The sequence below is a fragment of the Equus asinus genome, chromosome 10, assembly GCF_041296235.1.
Source record: "Equus asinus isolate D_3611 breed Donkey chromosome 10, EquAss-T2T_v2, whole genome shotgun sequence".
Classification (NCBI taxonomy): Eukaryota; Metazoa; Chordata; class Mammalia; order Perissodactyla; family Equidae; genus Equus; species Equus asinus.
The window spans coordinates 44,760,328-44,775,712 of NC_091799.1; the positions used below are offsets into that span (position 1 = coordinate 44,760,328).

Consider the following 15,385-nt stretch of genomic DNA (forward strand, 5'->3'; position numbering starts at 1 on the left):
CCTTGTCTTAACTTGATCATCTGCAAAGACCCTCTTTCCAAATAAAGTCACATTCACAGGTACACCTTTTGGGGGGATACAATTCAACCCCTGGCAGCACTGGACTGGGACATAAGGGACAATGAGGCAAGTGGCAGGGGAAGCTGGGGTGAAGAGAGGTGACCATGAGGAGCAGGTGGAAGCTGAGGCCATGAGGGAAGAGATGTTAGGGCGAGCCAGAGTCCTCAGAGGATGGGGACTTCACGGGGCTGGGAGGGAGATGGCGGACACTGTGTCCCCGTCCCCTCAGGCCTGGATGGCTCTGGCTCATGTTGCATTCAATGAGGCCCCTATCCCCCCACAGTCCTTGCGAGGCCCACCCCTCGCCCCACGCTCCCTCACCTTGAATGAGGCCCTGCTCCTTGCAGCTCAACAAGAGTGAGAGCTCAGGCTCTGGCTGCCCTCCTTCCTTTCCGGCCCCTCCTTCTGAGTCTCCTTGATGGCTATTCTTCTGGGCCCACCTCTTCTCCCAGGCTCTGCCCTCTTCTCACGCTCCCCCTGGGGATTCTCCTCTTCTCCCAAGTGGGGTATGTTACAGCTGAGGACTCTCCAATGGTCTCCCTGCAGCCCAGGCTCCCTGTGGGCACATCTCCTGGGGTCCCTCAGGCTGAACACGCCCAACCCCATGCGTGGGCCCCTTCACCACCACTGCCAACTCCTCACTCGGGCGACTGCGCCTCCGCTGCCCGTCAGCACGCAGGCCAGACTCGCGGGGCCATCCTGAGCTCTCCCTCTACCACCCTGCCCAGCTCTGGTCCGTCACACCTGTCAGTCCTCTCTCTCTTTCTCTTTTATTTAATTTTTTGAACGTTATAGTTTTCAAAAAATTTTGGTAAAATACTCATAACATAAAATTTACCATTTTAACCTGTTTAAGTGTCCAGTTCAATGGCATTAAGTACATTCACATTGCTGGGCATCCACCACCACCAGCTATCTCCAGGACTTGCTCGTCTTCCCCAACTGAAACTCCGGACCGGCTGAGCACTAACTCCCATCCCCACGTCCCGCCTCTGGCAGCCGCCCTTCTGCTTTCTGTCTCTGAGTCTCACAGCCCCGGGGACCTCAGCTAGTGGATCATACTGTATTTGTCCTTTTGTGACCAGACTCCCATCTCTTCAACATCCTTTGTGTCTGTCCCTACTCTCCCTTTTCACGGTCTTGCCTTTTTAAAATCTCTTTTCACATCAGCCTCCCAACCCGTCTCCCAGCCTCCGTTCTCCCACCTTCTTGTCCCCACTCAACTCAGACTCCAAATGATCTTTGTGAAAACCACTTCTGACGCTGCTTCTGAGCCGAAGAACCTCCCACAGCCCCATGATGCCAGACAGACAGCAGACTCCGCAGCCTGGGGGGAGGCCCTCGGAGACCTGGTGGCCTCTGTGCCTCCCTAGCTTCTCATTCCACCACAGGCCTTCCCCCTCCAGCAGTTCCAGACCACTCGTCCCCGACCACCCCTGAAATTTCCGTCTCTGGGCTGTGCTCAAGCTGTTTCCTCAGCCTGAAGTGCCTCTCCCACCTCCACACCCTCAGAAGTCCTCCTAAGTCCTCGGAGCACAGCCCCTTCACGGTCCCCCAGCCTCCTTAATGGGGTCCCATGGCCTCTCTCTTCCCCCAGCCTTGGGAGCAGCCCTGTGAGAGTGCGCTTCCCTGCCCGGGGAGGAGTCCGTGGCTCCCACACCCCTTGGCCCCCTGGCTGGGCTGCAGGAGGGCAGCAACCCCGTGGGACCAGCCGCCCACCTCAGTGGCCCTGGCCTGGCTCAGCGTACACGTGTGCCTGAGGTCACAGTGAAGTGTCATCAGGGAAACAGACCCTGGGGGCAGGGTGGACAACCAAATTCTATCCCCGGCCAGGAAAGTCAACCGATCCTTGGCTGGGGCCAGAAGGCGAGGTAGAGTGTGGAAGGGGCAGACAAGTGGGCAGTGGAAGTTTTGGGGGGCTTAACTTCCCTGATGTTAGATTTTAGAACGGGGTCATAAAATGTGACGCAGTAATTATAGCAAGAGCCACTCCATGTGCAGAGACCTTTGCAGTTTATAAACAACGACCACGCTCATGCTCCCTCAGGGCAAGAAGGGAGTGTGCCTTGGCGTGCTGTCCCTGTGATGGGATCCAGACAGATGAGCGCAGAGGAGGAGAGACGGAGAGGGAGAGAGCTGGGGGGGCAGAGGCCTGAATCCCCTGCAGGCTCCTTCCCCAGAGAGCCCCTGCAGACGGCCCAGGCTCTCACCCTGGCCTCCTGGAAGATTCTCCCAGGCAGGACCGGCTACAGAACTTGCCAGGTCCACAAAATAGAACTTTGGAGTCTCTTGTTCAAAAATAAGAAAAAGCACCATTAAAGGTACCAAGATGTAAAGTTTTTTCTTTCTCTCATGGTCTCTTTCTTGATCTGTCGTAGTGTTTTCTTTTTTATTATTTAATGTCGTGATCGCACAGGTGCTTGCAACTCAAAGCATGCACGCCAAGTCTACTGGCTGCCAGCTTCCCTCCCCTGCCAGATGTGGGACAGACGCGACCCCAGATGTCAAGCCAGGCATCTCTCCTTTCAGCAGCAGGCAGGAGACAGGAGATCCCAAGGGCATTGCAACCTCTGTGCCAGGTCCATGGGCACCTGGATCAGCAATGGCTGGGAGGCTTGCCCTGCAGAGTTGCCAGCTGAGCACCAGGGCAGAGAGCTCCAGCGGCAGCTGGGCTGGGGTGGGAGGTGGAGTCTGGTGGCAGCTGGAGGTGCCAGGAGGCGAGGCAGCTGGGGTCTAAGAACCCATCTCAGGAAGCAGAGAGGCAGCAGGAGGTGGGACTTGCGTGGGATGAGGCTCCAAGCCCTGCTGCATGCTCCCCTGTCCATGAGACTTCACTTAAAAATATACACCCTAAGATAAAATTCCGAATTTCTAGAAACTGATTGCAGAGCATTCGGCCAAGCATAGGGTCCTTCTGAGAGAAGAACAACCACACAACCTGCAACCTGTTCCCAGCCTCCTTCCCAGGACACACACTCTGAAGGCCCCGGCCAGATGCAGCCTTGTGGGATGCAAGGATGGTCCTTTTCCTCCCTAGTATCTTCCAACCCATTGGAATCTCTGGTCTCTGGGGTCTACAGGAAGCTGGGGCCAATGGCAGAAGGAGCACTGGGATGGGAGTCAGGGGACCTGGTTACAAATCCTGACTTTGGTGGAGGAATTGCCAGGTGACCTTGAGCAAGTTGCTGTACCTCTCTGGATCTCAGTTTCCATAATCTAATTCACTGGGTGAGTATTTATTGAGCACTCCCTATGTGCAGGGTGTGGTGGGCCTTTGTGGAAGAAACAGAAATTAGTGAGACAGTCCTTAACCTCAGGAAGCTTATAATTAAGTTGGGAGGATCAGACTCACACAGAGGTCCCTGGGGTGGTGTCACACACATGGTCTCTTCCTCCACCATCGGGGGGACAAGCTGGGCCGTTAGCCCCACTTTACACATGAGGTCTTGTCTCAGGTCAGCCTGGTGAGAGGCGAAAGATTGGACTAGGGGTTGCGCGGACCTGGGCAAAACCCCTGCCTGGCTCTAACGGGCTGGGCAGCCTCAGGTACGTCACTTAGTGCCTCTGAGGTGAATGGATTCATCTGGAAAATGAGAGCATAACACATGGCTCTCAGGGGTGCTGTGAAGGGGAATGAGACAAAGGAGGTGCCGTTCAGATTGCTGGGTCCTCCCCTCTCCTCAGTCCCACGACGCTCCAGCCCACAGGCCAACCCTACAAATGCTGGATGGGTGGACACGCTTGAGCAGCCATAAGAAAGATTTGGGGGTTCTCAAGTGGCTGTCCACCCAACGTATGTCAACAGTGTGAGGCGTTGGCCCCAAAAGTTATGATGCGACCTCAGCTGCATTGAGAACAGTGCAGCAGCCAAAGCAAGGGGTTGACAGCCTTGCTCGGCTCTGTACTGGAGCTCAACATGGGCCTCCCCCTTCACTGGGGGTGGGGGGGGGATTTTTCTCTTCTTTAGTAAGACATAGGTTATACACAGTCAAGTGCGCAAGTCTAACGAGTACAGCTCACTGAATTTTCCCATATGTCTACATCTATGTAAATACCACTCAGATGAAGATATAGGACATCTCCAGCCCACCACAAGGCTCTCCTGTACACTGCCCCCGACTCCATCTCCCTCAAAGGTCACTACTACTCTGACTTTTAAAACCACAGATTGGCTTTGACTGGTTTTGAACACCATGCAAATGAAAACATACAGTGAGTGTGTTCTTGCGTCTGGCTTCTTTCACTCAACATTACATCTGTGAGATTCACCCATGTTGTGTGTTAGCAGCAGTCCCTTCTTTTTCACTGATGTGTAATATTCCATTATATGAATTAGACTATAATTCATTTATTTACTCTACTGTTAGTGGACGATTTAAGTTATTTCCAGTATTTGATAATTATAAATAGTGCTATGAATGTCTTTTGGTAGAAATAATCACTTATTTCTCTTGGGCATGTGCCCTGCAGTAGAATTGGTGGTCATAGAGTAGGCATACATTTAGTTTCAGTAGATACTGAAGTTTTCCAAAGTAATTGTACTTTTTACACCCCAGCAGCAATCTGTGAGAGTTCCAGTTGCTCCACATCCTTGTCAACTCTTGGTATCGTCAGTACTTTTCATTTTAGCCATTATGGCATTTGGGTAGTGGTAGCTCATTGTGCATTTCCCTGATCACTAGTGATGCTGAGCACAGTTCTGACGCCCATCGGCCATGTGGGTGGCCTCTTCTGTGAACTGGGCCTCTCTCTCGAGTGGTGCTGAGTCCTGAGAAGGGGAGCACAGTGTCACATGAAGAATAGTTGAAGGACCAGGAACATGTCACACTCTGCAAACCTCTAATGGGCTGACCTGGGGATGAAGAAACAGAAGTGTTTCTGCCAGAGGGCAGAAGACGTCAATATACTGAGACTGTCAGGGTGTAGATTTCCCATAAGCACAAGGAACTTTCTAACAATAAAAAAATGCCCAAGGAGGCACTAGGCTGATTCAGGAGGTGGTGAGCACCTGTCACAGCCGTCATGTGAGCAGATATGACTGAGTCCTAGGTGAGGTCTCCTGGAGAAGGTTGACATCTCAACTGAGAGTGGTTGCTGGGAGTTGACAGATGAGATTTAAGGCCCGTCAAGGATGGATTCTATTATGAAAGACATGTTTGGGGCCACTGAGTACAGAGGATGGGGACTCAGAGACCAGCTATCTTTAAAAGACTTGTTTTCTGGCCTGTTCACGTTTATTTTTCCCTGGCTGACCTCATTGTCTTAGTCATATGGGAAAGCACCTTCTGAGAGAAGCAGGGAAACTGAACACAGCATTCGACTGCATCACTCTCTGCAGTTGCCAAGCACTCCATCCCAGGACACACTGAGCCTCGAAGGTCCACAGGTCAAAGTTGTCAAACGTCTTAAATTAGAAAGGCGCGTGTGCGTGTGCCTGCATGCACCAGGGTGTGTTTTCATTTTGCATCTCCTGAGGTCATCATGGTGTTTGAGTCACCACACAAATCACTGTGAGCAGCAGGGTTCCAGGAAAAGACTATGAAACCATCTTCCCATCCCAGCTGCCCTACAAACCATGCCACACTCCGCTCTGTGGCTCCTTCTCCCTGGCTCTTGGCAACTGCCATGAGCTCTCACCAGCCTCTGCCTCTTCCAGGCCATCTTTCTCCACACCTGAAAAGGGCTGAGAAGGGTTCCAGCCCCCCAAATACCTTAGTGCAAATGGGAGAGGCCTGCAGAGAGGCCTCTGCCAACAGAGGCATCGTCTTATTGCACCCTCCACACCCAAGACTCAAAGCTGCTCGATGGCAGCTCCTCTGTCTCTCACGGTCCAACACGAAGCCCCTCACCTCTCACGTGAGAAGGCAGTTTTGTTGAACGAATGAATGAATGTCTACTATTATTACAGATGGTCCCCAATTTATAATGGTTTGATTTATGATTTTTCAACTTTATGATGGTGCGAAAGTCATGTGCATTCAGTAGAAACTGCACTTCCGGTTTTGAATTTTGATCTTTTCCTGGGCGAGCCACATGTGGTGTGATCCTCTCCAGTGATGCTGGGCAGCGACAGCTCCCAGTCACCACGCGGTCACGAGGGTGAGCAGCCGACACACTGACACCCATTCTGCACCCAGGCAGCCATTCTGTTTGTCACTCTCAGTTCAGTATTCAATAAATTACATGAGATACTCAACACTTCATTATAAACTAGCCTTCGTGTTAGACGATTTGCCCGACTGTGGGCTAATGTCAGTGTTCGGAGCACATTTAAGGGAGGCTGGGTTAAGCCAGGATGTTTAGTAGCTTACACGTATGTAGGAAAAGGAAAGGAACAGGAAATTTACATAAAAATACAAATGGTTAATAAGCCTATGAACAGATAAGGATATTCACTCATAATTATAGAAAAGCAGATTGAGAAATGAGACATGAGTTCTCATCTATCAGAGGAACAGAGATGAAAACGTCTGAGCACTCCTGGGGCTCACAGGTTGTAGAGACCTGCGTCCTCGCTGGGAGCAGAAGGGCGCCTCGGCGCACCCTCTTCCAGGGTCAGTTAAGCCATATCCATCCGAGCGTACACAGCCTTTGATTCAGCAATTCCACTTCTAGGAATTTATCCTACCAGCTTACTCACTCAATTACACAGATATATGTGCAAATTATCTGATTATTATCTATATTAGCAAAAAACTGGAAACCACCTTAAAGTTCCTCAAAAGGGCATTGAGTAAATAAAGTGTAGACATACAATAGAATACTATTAACACCATCCTCGAGGCTGTTATTGCCCATTATATCACTGTACCTTGTTATACTATATATAATTATATAATACGTAATGTATAATAACGCAAGCATTATTCTGTACGCACTGCATACCAGGCACGGCGCTAAGCTCTTTACATGGATTGTTTCATGCAATCTCAATAACTCTGCGAAGTAGGTACTTTCTATTCCCGTTCTACAGATGAAGAAACTGAAGTGCAGGAATCTGACTGTCCGTTCGCAGGGCTGCCGTCACAAATGACCACAAACTGGATGGCTTACAACAACACAAACATATTCGATTGCAGTTCAGAAGGCCAGAAATTGGAAATCAAGGTGTCGGCAGGCTTGGTTCCTCTTGGAGGCCCTGAGGGAGAAAGATGGGCCACGCCTCTCTCCTAGCAAAGCTAGGAATGCTTGGCACTCCTTGGCTTGTATCTGCACCCCTCTGATCTCTGACTCCACCGTCACAAGGTCTTCTTCCCTGTCCATGGCCTCTCTTCTTGTCATAAGGACACCAATCTTTGGATTCAGGGTCCACCCTAATCCAGTGTGACCTCATCTTAATGAATCACAACTTCAAAGATCCTATTTCCAGAGAACATTCACATTCTGAGATTCCAGGCGGACAGGACTTTTGGGGAAACACGATCTAACCTAGTAAGTGTCCAGGGTCACAAAGCTATTAAGCAGTAGAGACGGGATCTGAATCCAGGCAGGCAACCTGAGTGTACTCATTATCACTCCTCCAGGCTGCCTTCCCATAACAGCTCACCCGACTCTACGCTAACAAGGTCCCAGGAACTGTCTAAGCATTTTACATATAATAACTTCTTTAGTCCCCATGACGACCCCACTTTATAGATGTTCCCCATCTACTAAGGCACAAGGGAGTTAAAAGTTACCTGAGCGTACAAGCCAATAACTGGCAGGCCTTAGATTTGAACCCAGGGAGGTGGTCGCCAAAGTCCATGCTCTCAACTGCTACACTAAATGCCTTCCATCCGGTGTCCCATCCTGGCAAAATACTCTGAGAGTAACAGCTAAAAAAACAATTCTATCTCCTGAAAGACTGGTGTTCTTTTTTCTTGGACATGAAGTGTTCTCCAATTCATCTTGTCTCCCTTTCCCCTTGGCTGTCACGATTCCTCCCAGAGCTGACTTGAGTGTCCAAATACAGCTGCCGTCTTCAGCCAGGACGCTGGCATAATTTTCTCCCCTTTTTCTGTGCTGGGCATTCATCTTCTGGGCTCTTGAAGGGCCTCAGGGGGATCCATGCACCCACTGAGACACTATGCAAACTGTCATGTGTATGGATATGCTCATTTTCTTGGAGCAAGGGTCCAGATTCCCAAGGATTTTCAGGATCCTAATTTTCAACTGCTCTGCTCTTTCTTTGTTTCTTTTCTTAGTTAATTGTCTGTGCGGGTTTGTTTTAAGCCATCTCAAACCCCTGTAATGGTGTAAGTGGAACGCAGTATAAAAACCATAAACAAACGCACGGGATGCTGCCATCCAGTCTGACTTTTTACATCTTCCCGGGTTTGTGTGGAGGAAGGCCGTCCTCAGGGCCCCTTTCTCCCTTCTCTTCTGAGCGGTTTTGAGGCAGGCCTCCAGGTTTCCACCCAGCCCGGGCCGGGCACTCATCCTGGGCTCAGATACTGACCTTGTCAGCCACGTGCACTGAAAAAGACAATCAGACACAGGAGCTGGAGCTCCTCAGGGGAGGCTCTAGGCTGGCCAGGAACGGGGCAGTTTGACTTGAAAGCCCTGTCTGGGCTTAAAGTTCTCCAGAACATAAGGGAGAAGGTGGGAAAGCGGAGGAAGGTGGAAATAACCCACTGCCACGAGGCCTGCCCCTTCCAGCACCAGGCAGTTTCTGGGGCCTTGTCCTGTTGTCCACCGTGCTCCGGCCACGTGCCCCACCGCATGCCCCGCCCCCAATCACGTGTCCCATCGCTAGTCTCCATCACCAGTGCATCCTGTTCTTGGAGCCTTGCCCACATGCTGCACCCCAGTATCCTCCATCGTGTTCTTCAAGCCCCTGTCATGTGCCCCATAAAAAGAAGACCAGAAAGAGCCTTTGAGTCAGGGTTTAAATGAATTCATTTGTAGATTTTAATGAAAACACTATTTTTTTAAGCAATGGCCAACAGAAAACTGAGATAACTAGTACTCATCTGGTGCTTAAAGTACGGTGGTCTGTGTATTTAGGATGAGCATCACATTTTTATGTGTTTATTAGAGCTTATTAGGAATTATTAAGCTTATTGGGGCTTATAGAAACAAGGAGCTTATTAGAAATTCAGGCTCTCAGGTCCCTCCCAGGCCTACTGAGCCTGAATCTGCATTTTTAATAAGGTCCCGAGATGCAAATGTTAGAGTAGCGTTGTACGGAATACAAGGACTCCCGCCTCGCAGGTCCACAGAGCCTGGAGAGCACCTTGGTTGTTCGGGAACGCACACTCCAGGGGATGACCTGGACCAATCCCTACTGGGGTTCCCTGTCCTCTCTACAAAAAGGAGGTAATCATACCTGCCCTTCCTCCCTCACAGGCGTACTGTGAGTTTCAAACGAGATCATGGGTTCATTCTGTTTACCGTGATGGGGCTGACAGGGCTGTGGAGTCGCTGGGGAGCAGATCACGTGTGGTCTCTGCCCTTGTGGAGCTGGTGTATGGTGGCATGGGGACACGTTACAGATCTGGTTGATGTGTGACTGTCATGGTTATCACAGGGCTTTCCTCTCCTTAATCTTTTACTCATTCATTCATTCATTCAGTGGTCAGTCGTTTATTAAAATATAAATACTTGCACTACACCAAGAGGTGAGCTCCAAGCTGGACACTGTGGAAGGAGAAATAAATGAGCCATCAACTGTCCTCAAGGAGCTCTCAGCGTAGCCAGAGATAAGGACATGATTCCATTTCGAACACACCATGCCTGGTTCTCTGAGGTCCATGCAGGGGGCTGTGGGAGCTCAGGTGAGGCAGCGAAGAGCTTTGATTTAAAGGATGGTTACAAGTTCGCCACGTTGAGAAGGGAGAGAGGAACAGCAGGGGCAAAGGCAGGGAGGCACAAAGGCACTATGACAGAAGGTAAGGAGAGTTGGGGGGACTGCTAGGAGGTGGTCTTGGAGAAGTGGGTTGGGCCAGATCTTAGGTGGTCTTGGTGTTCCCTGCTAAGGAATCCAGTATGAAATAGGGAATCCTGAAGGGAGGGGAATAACAGGGTCATAGCTACATTTCATAAAGATCTTTTAACAGCAGCATGGAAGAAGAGAAGACTTGAGGCAGAAACACTTTGAAGAGGCTCTGACATGAGCTCAGAGGAGGATGCAAAGTCCTCCATTGGGGTAGTGACTGCGGAATAGAAATGAACAGAAGAGATACGAAGGAAGGTAGAATTGACTGGACTCTTGACCGAATGAACGGGGTGGCAAAGGGAAGGGAGGTTTCTGGCTTGGTGCCCGGGTGGATGGTGTTACTGTTAACCAAGATGGGGACACAGAGGAGGACTGGGTGGTGAGCCTGGGCCTGTCGGGTGTGAAGTGCCTTTGGGATGCCCTGTGGGCTTTGTCCAATTGGCAGGAGTCGTCGATGCCTAGAGCTGAGCAGGGCGGTCCAGGCTGGATGCACGAATTTGGGAGTTGTGAATTTATAAGGGGTGGTTGGAGTCATGGGAGTAAATGGGATTGTAGGAGGGTATGTGGTGAAAAGAGAGTAGGGTTGTTGAGAGTGGCACCAACATTTAAGGATGGGCAGAAGAGATGAGTCCACGAAGGAGGCTGAGTGAGGCCAAGGCACCTCTCCCTCCCTGGGTTCCCAGGGGCATGGAGAGCAAACCTCATCACCCACCAGAATCACCTCCAGGAACGGCCCTGGGGTCACAGCCCTAGAAGTCCCAGAGTGAGTGGTGGCTCAGGCTGGGGACTGAGGAGAACTGAGACAGGGACACGGGCTGAGCTGGCCTCCGGCTCTCTCCCACTTTCCTCTCATGCACAGAGATGTCCAGCCCTTTGACACAGCTGTTTCTCTCGGAGAGAAAAACAAAAGGATTTAAGAAAAGGAGCAACAAAAGAAATGCTTTCGTTCGCTTAGTTTTTCAGATCAGACAGGACCCAGCGCCTCCTTCCGTGAAGCAAGCCTCCCAGCCTGTCCTGGGCTGACTCCAGTGAGCTCACTCTTCCTTATCACGAAGAGCAGAGAGAGTCAGATCCTATCGTGATGAACCGAAGGAGGATTTTACAAAACAAAAGAGAGGAAATGGCCCAGAATTATGCTATGTGATTCATATTTTTCCATAGAGACAAGCCTGTGGCTTTAAACTGATAATGGCTCCTAGCAGCCAAATAATCGATCTATTTGGTGTTCTGCCTTTAAGTGAGAAGGGAACTGGCCTGTTTAGAAATGTTGGCAGCCTGGCTGGTCCATTAGTAAGACTGAAAAATCAAAACATTGACTGGAAAAGGCCATTATGACTGGGCTCAGTGAGAGTCATCAATAGATGATGTCACTTCAGAAACAAGCAAGCCAAGGTCACGAGGCCCTTGGGCAGAGGCAAACTACCCTGCATGGCCCTTCACTACCCCTTTGCAGATGCTGCCAAGGGGACACTCGAGTCTGAGCCAGGATTGGCTTCAGTTTACCCTTTCTTTGCTCGGCCTGATTCTAGAGGAATGTGATTCTAGAGCAGTCAGCAGGTCATCAAGGAGGGCCCTCAGTCCTCCTGTGTGCACCCCCCAGGGGCTCCTGTCATCCTCCTCACCAGCCCTCCCCCCTCTCTTCTCACACTCCTCATCCCAGAAACACCTGCCTCCTTTCTGGGCCCCGCCTCCAGCTCCTACCACCTTCCTTCTCCCTTCCTTTCTCATCCCAGCTTGCAGAAGAGTTGTAGGCTCTGGCTCCATGGCTTCAGCTCCCATCAGCTTCTGCCTCTCCCCCTCACTAAACCTAATGACACCACTGCGGGTACCAAGCGCTGGGCTAAGGGCTTTCCCTGCATCTTCTCACTCAGTCCCCACAGCATCTTCTATGAAACGGGGCTATTTTATCCTCATTGTACAGAGGGGGAAACCGAGGCTCAGTCAGACAGGCTGGGTCACTGGTCCCGGTAAGGCAGTGGCAGATCCCATTTTTGGACCCTCTGCAATACTCTGGTTAAAGTCGCCCGAGACCACCTGCCAAGCCTGGAGTCCGCTTCCCAGTCCTCATGGCCACAGTCTCTCCACAGCAAACAGCACGGCACTGCTGGCCTCTCTCCTCCCTTGGCCCTTGGGAAGCCCCTTTCTCCCACTCTCGCCCTCCCCTACACAGGGGCTTCCCCTGCATGTCGTGCCTTCACTTTTCTCATGCTAGAATGTCTTCCGAGGGAAACTCGGAGCCCTCTGGACTCCAGGTCCACTGGAGACCATCTTGCCCTTCCCCTCACAGCTCAAGGTCACTCTAAGGGGGTGACGGAGCTAGGGCTGGAGGCAGGGGTCCTAACCTCCAGGCCAGTCCACCTCCTGCTACTCAGAGCTCCAGGACACGCTCCCTGTTGTCAGCTGTCGTGCAGGCAGCAGCCCTCCCGGAGGAGGGAGCAGGTGTGAGACTCTGATAAGGTGGGGTGGAGGCTATTTTTAGAGGACACTGGCTTTCCACTCCGGCTGGGAGGAACTCAAGGGCCAAGACCATCTACATGTGTCTTTGCAAGCCTGGCTCATTCAAGAGAGTTAATATACTGAAGTGACAGGGTTCTGTGCTTTCACTCTCTGCATATTTGTGACGTGGCTCGAATTAATGAGAACCTTACTATTTGTCTCCATTTTCCCTTACTTCTATCTATGAGGCCTTGCGATGGCTTTAGAGAAAGCATAGAGTAATAGAAAGTAAAGTAGAAACAAAAATGAAACTTCAGGACGAGGGTGCTATGGTCTGAGCCGCGAAAGTCCTGGACAGCAGCAGATCAGAGAAGCGGGGACATTGGTGGGGTGCCCACAGATCCCCAAGACCTGCCTGAGCAGCAGGAAGTGTCAGGAGAGAGATGAGAAAGCTGGTGGGGACTACAGACCTCCTGGGGTTTCCAACAGCTGTGACCTTGAGCAGGGGGTTCTGGGACCCTTCATGGAGAACAAAATGGCTGTCACCACTGAGAGAAAGATAGAGATTTTCCGGGTACTCCGGCTGAGGGGCCAGAACCTGAGTTAGGGTCTGGTTTTGTAATTTGGATGCGGAAAGGGGTGGGCCAGGTCATCTCTAAGAATCTGGGAGGGCGAAGGTCAAGGCCAAGTGCAGGGTCGGTAATAGCAGGAGGGCTCCGAGGTCGCATCATAGGCACTGTATAGATGGGGAAACTGAGGCCAGGGAGCAGCTGGACTGGAGCCTCTGGCCCAGCCTAGTTCATTGGGTCTAAAGCTGTTTGAGTCACATGCTACTTTACGAAAGCGATGGCTGCTCCGGAGAGAGATGCCCATAATTACCGGGGGTCGCGCCTCCTGGGGGTGCACGGCCTAGGCTATCCCGAGGGGCCTAGTAGGTCCGAGCAGGACCCCTGAGTCAGAGCGCTCGCCAGTCTCGGGTTTCCAGCACGCCTCGCGATGTGCGCGGCTGTGCCCCCAGCGTCCCGGGCCCGGAGCCGGGAACAGGTGAGGGGAGCGCCGGCGGTCAAAGCGCGCCCTGCTGCTCTCTCGGCCGGCTCCTAGCTCCATCGCCAGAACCAAACCCCACCCTACAAACGGGGAAACCGAGGCCTGGAGAAGGAAGGGGGCTTGCCATGTCCATCATGTGAGTTGGGGACAGCGAGAGGGCTCCTGCCTACAGGCTCTTTCTCGCTCCACCTCGGCGCGAAACGCGTGTATGGTGGTGCTTTAAACCTCGCCATCTCCCGTGGTTTGGGAAACTTTTCCTGCTACCAACAGGCGCAGCCCGAACCCGGGTTCCACGTCCACACGAGCGCGTCCGCCCCTACTCCCACCCCGGTCTCTCCGCAGCGGGAGGGAGGCCGCGCCTCCGTGACGGGCTCGGGCGGGCACCTGCACCAGCCGAGCGCCCGGGGGCGCGGAGCCCCGCTGCGCTGGGGTCGAGCAGGCGGCGGGGGCGCCCTCTCCGCCAGGACCCCGGCCCTCGGCGATGCTCTTCGAGGGCCCCCAGGTCCTTCCGTTTACAGACGCGGCGCCGGGGTCCAGAGAGGAGGGCGCCCTGGCCACGGCCACGCGCGCGGGGCGGCACGGACCGGAACGCCGGGCTCCGGACCCCGACACCCGGGCTCCCCAGCCCCGGAGGCAACCCGAGGCGGCGGCTATTTATAGAGGGAGCCACGCTCAGTCCCTCTTGGCGGCGGCGGCGACAGCTGAATATTTTGCCCAGATATGGCTGGGGCCCGGCGCGGGGGCAGGGAGCCCCGAGAGCGCGAGGGGGACCCTTGGCCTGGTGGGGGGCTTACCGGGCCGTGGAGCTGCGGGGCGGGCGCGGGCGGCCGGCGGACGGGCGCGGGCGGCGGCGGGCGAGCGGAGCGCGGGGCTGGATGAGCTCCCGGGCGGCCGCGGGCGGGCGGGCGGGCGCTGTGGGCTCCGGGGGTGGGAGCCAGGGGCGGGTCCGGCTCCGCGCTGTCACCGCGCCCCGCCCCGCCTGCCGCCCGCCGCCCGCGCCCTCCTTACCTCTCCCTCCACTCGGGGGCGCCGGGGCGCAGCGCGCCGTCCCCTGCCGGGGAGCGACACCCACTGGGGGAGCGCCGGGCCGGGGCCGGGCCGCCCCGAAGCCTGGCTCCGCGGCCAAGTGAGCGCGGGTCGCCCGTAGTCTGATTCTCGGTGTCTCCACTTGTACCAGGAGGAGTTTGAGCGACGGTAGAGTTATCTGGGAAAGGGTGGACGGATGTTCATACCTGCGGGGTCTGGGATGTAAGAATCGGTAGGACCTTGGATGCAGCAAAGCCAGCCAACCTGCTGCTGCGCCTTTACTTTCCCTCTCTGATTGAAGCCACGGCCCGTCCGTCGCAGCAGCAGCCCAGCTGGGTCTGGTTTGAGCCGAAGCTTTAACAGCGATCAGCTTGTGAACACGTAGTTGCAAGAGTTGAATGCATTCTCTCTATACTAAGAGAGAAGAGAGTGTCCAAAATAATGACTTAAAATAACCACGAGAAAGTCCCACTTTCTTAAAAGGCTAATATGTTTTCCAGAACAAACGATTTAAACCCAAACAGAAACTTAAGTGTTTTAATTTTAAAAATGGCTCATAAAAAGGACGTTGGACAGAAGGTAAGGTCTCTTTGGATTATTATGGGAAAGATTCTGGTGGGGCAGACTCTAATAATATCAACTCTTCTTAATCCTAGTGTACAGATTACCAACAGGAAACACTCGATTTTGTTTTTGTTGTTTTTTTTAAATTTTGTTTTCCACGAAAATGTATTCTTAGATTACAAAACCCTCCTAGGTGTAAGAGAATGCTCTTTTCAAAGGGTATGTGCCATATATTTTTAAATAAAGCAATGATTTAATATATCAGACTATTTATTTTAAACACTTGGGGAATCAAACATTTAAGAAAAGTACATACAACATAAGTGTGCAGGTTCA

General features: G+C 52.6%; 1 protein-coding gene across 4 annotated transcripts in view; it reads right to left on the bottom strand.

Annotated features, from left to right (window-relative positions):
- TMOD1 (tropomodulin 1) overlaps positions 1 to 14,410 on the bottom strand; it is an 82,320-nt gene extending 67,910 nt beyond the window's left edge. For all 4 annotated transcript variants that reach the window (XM_014859748.3, XM_044779166.2, XM_070519150.1 and 1 more), the window contains exon 1: positions 14,254 to 14,410. The gene's annotated coding sequence lies outside the window, so the exon portion shown is untranslated. The remainder of the gene's footprint in view (positions 1 to 14,253) is intronic.
- Positions 14,411 to 15,385: the final 975 nt, after the last annotated feature.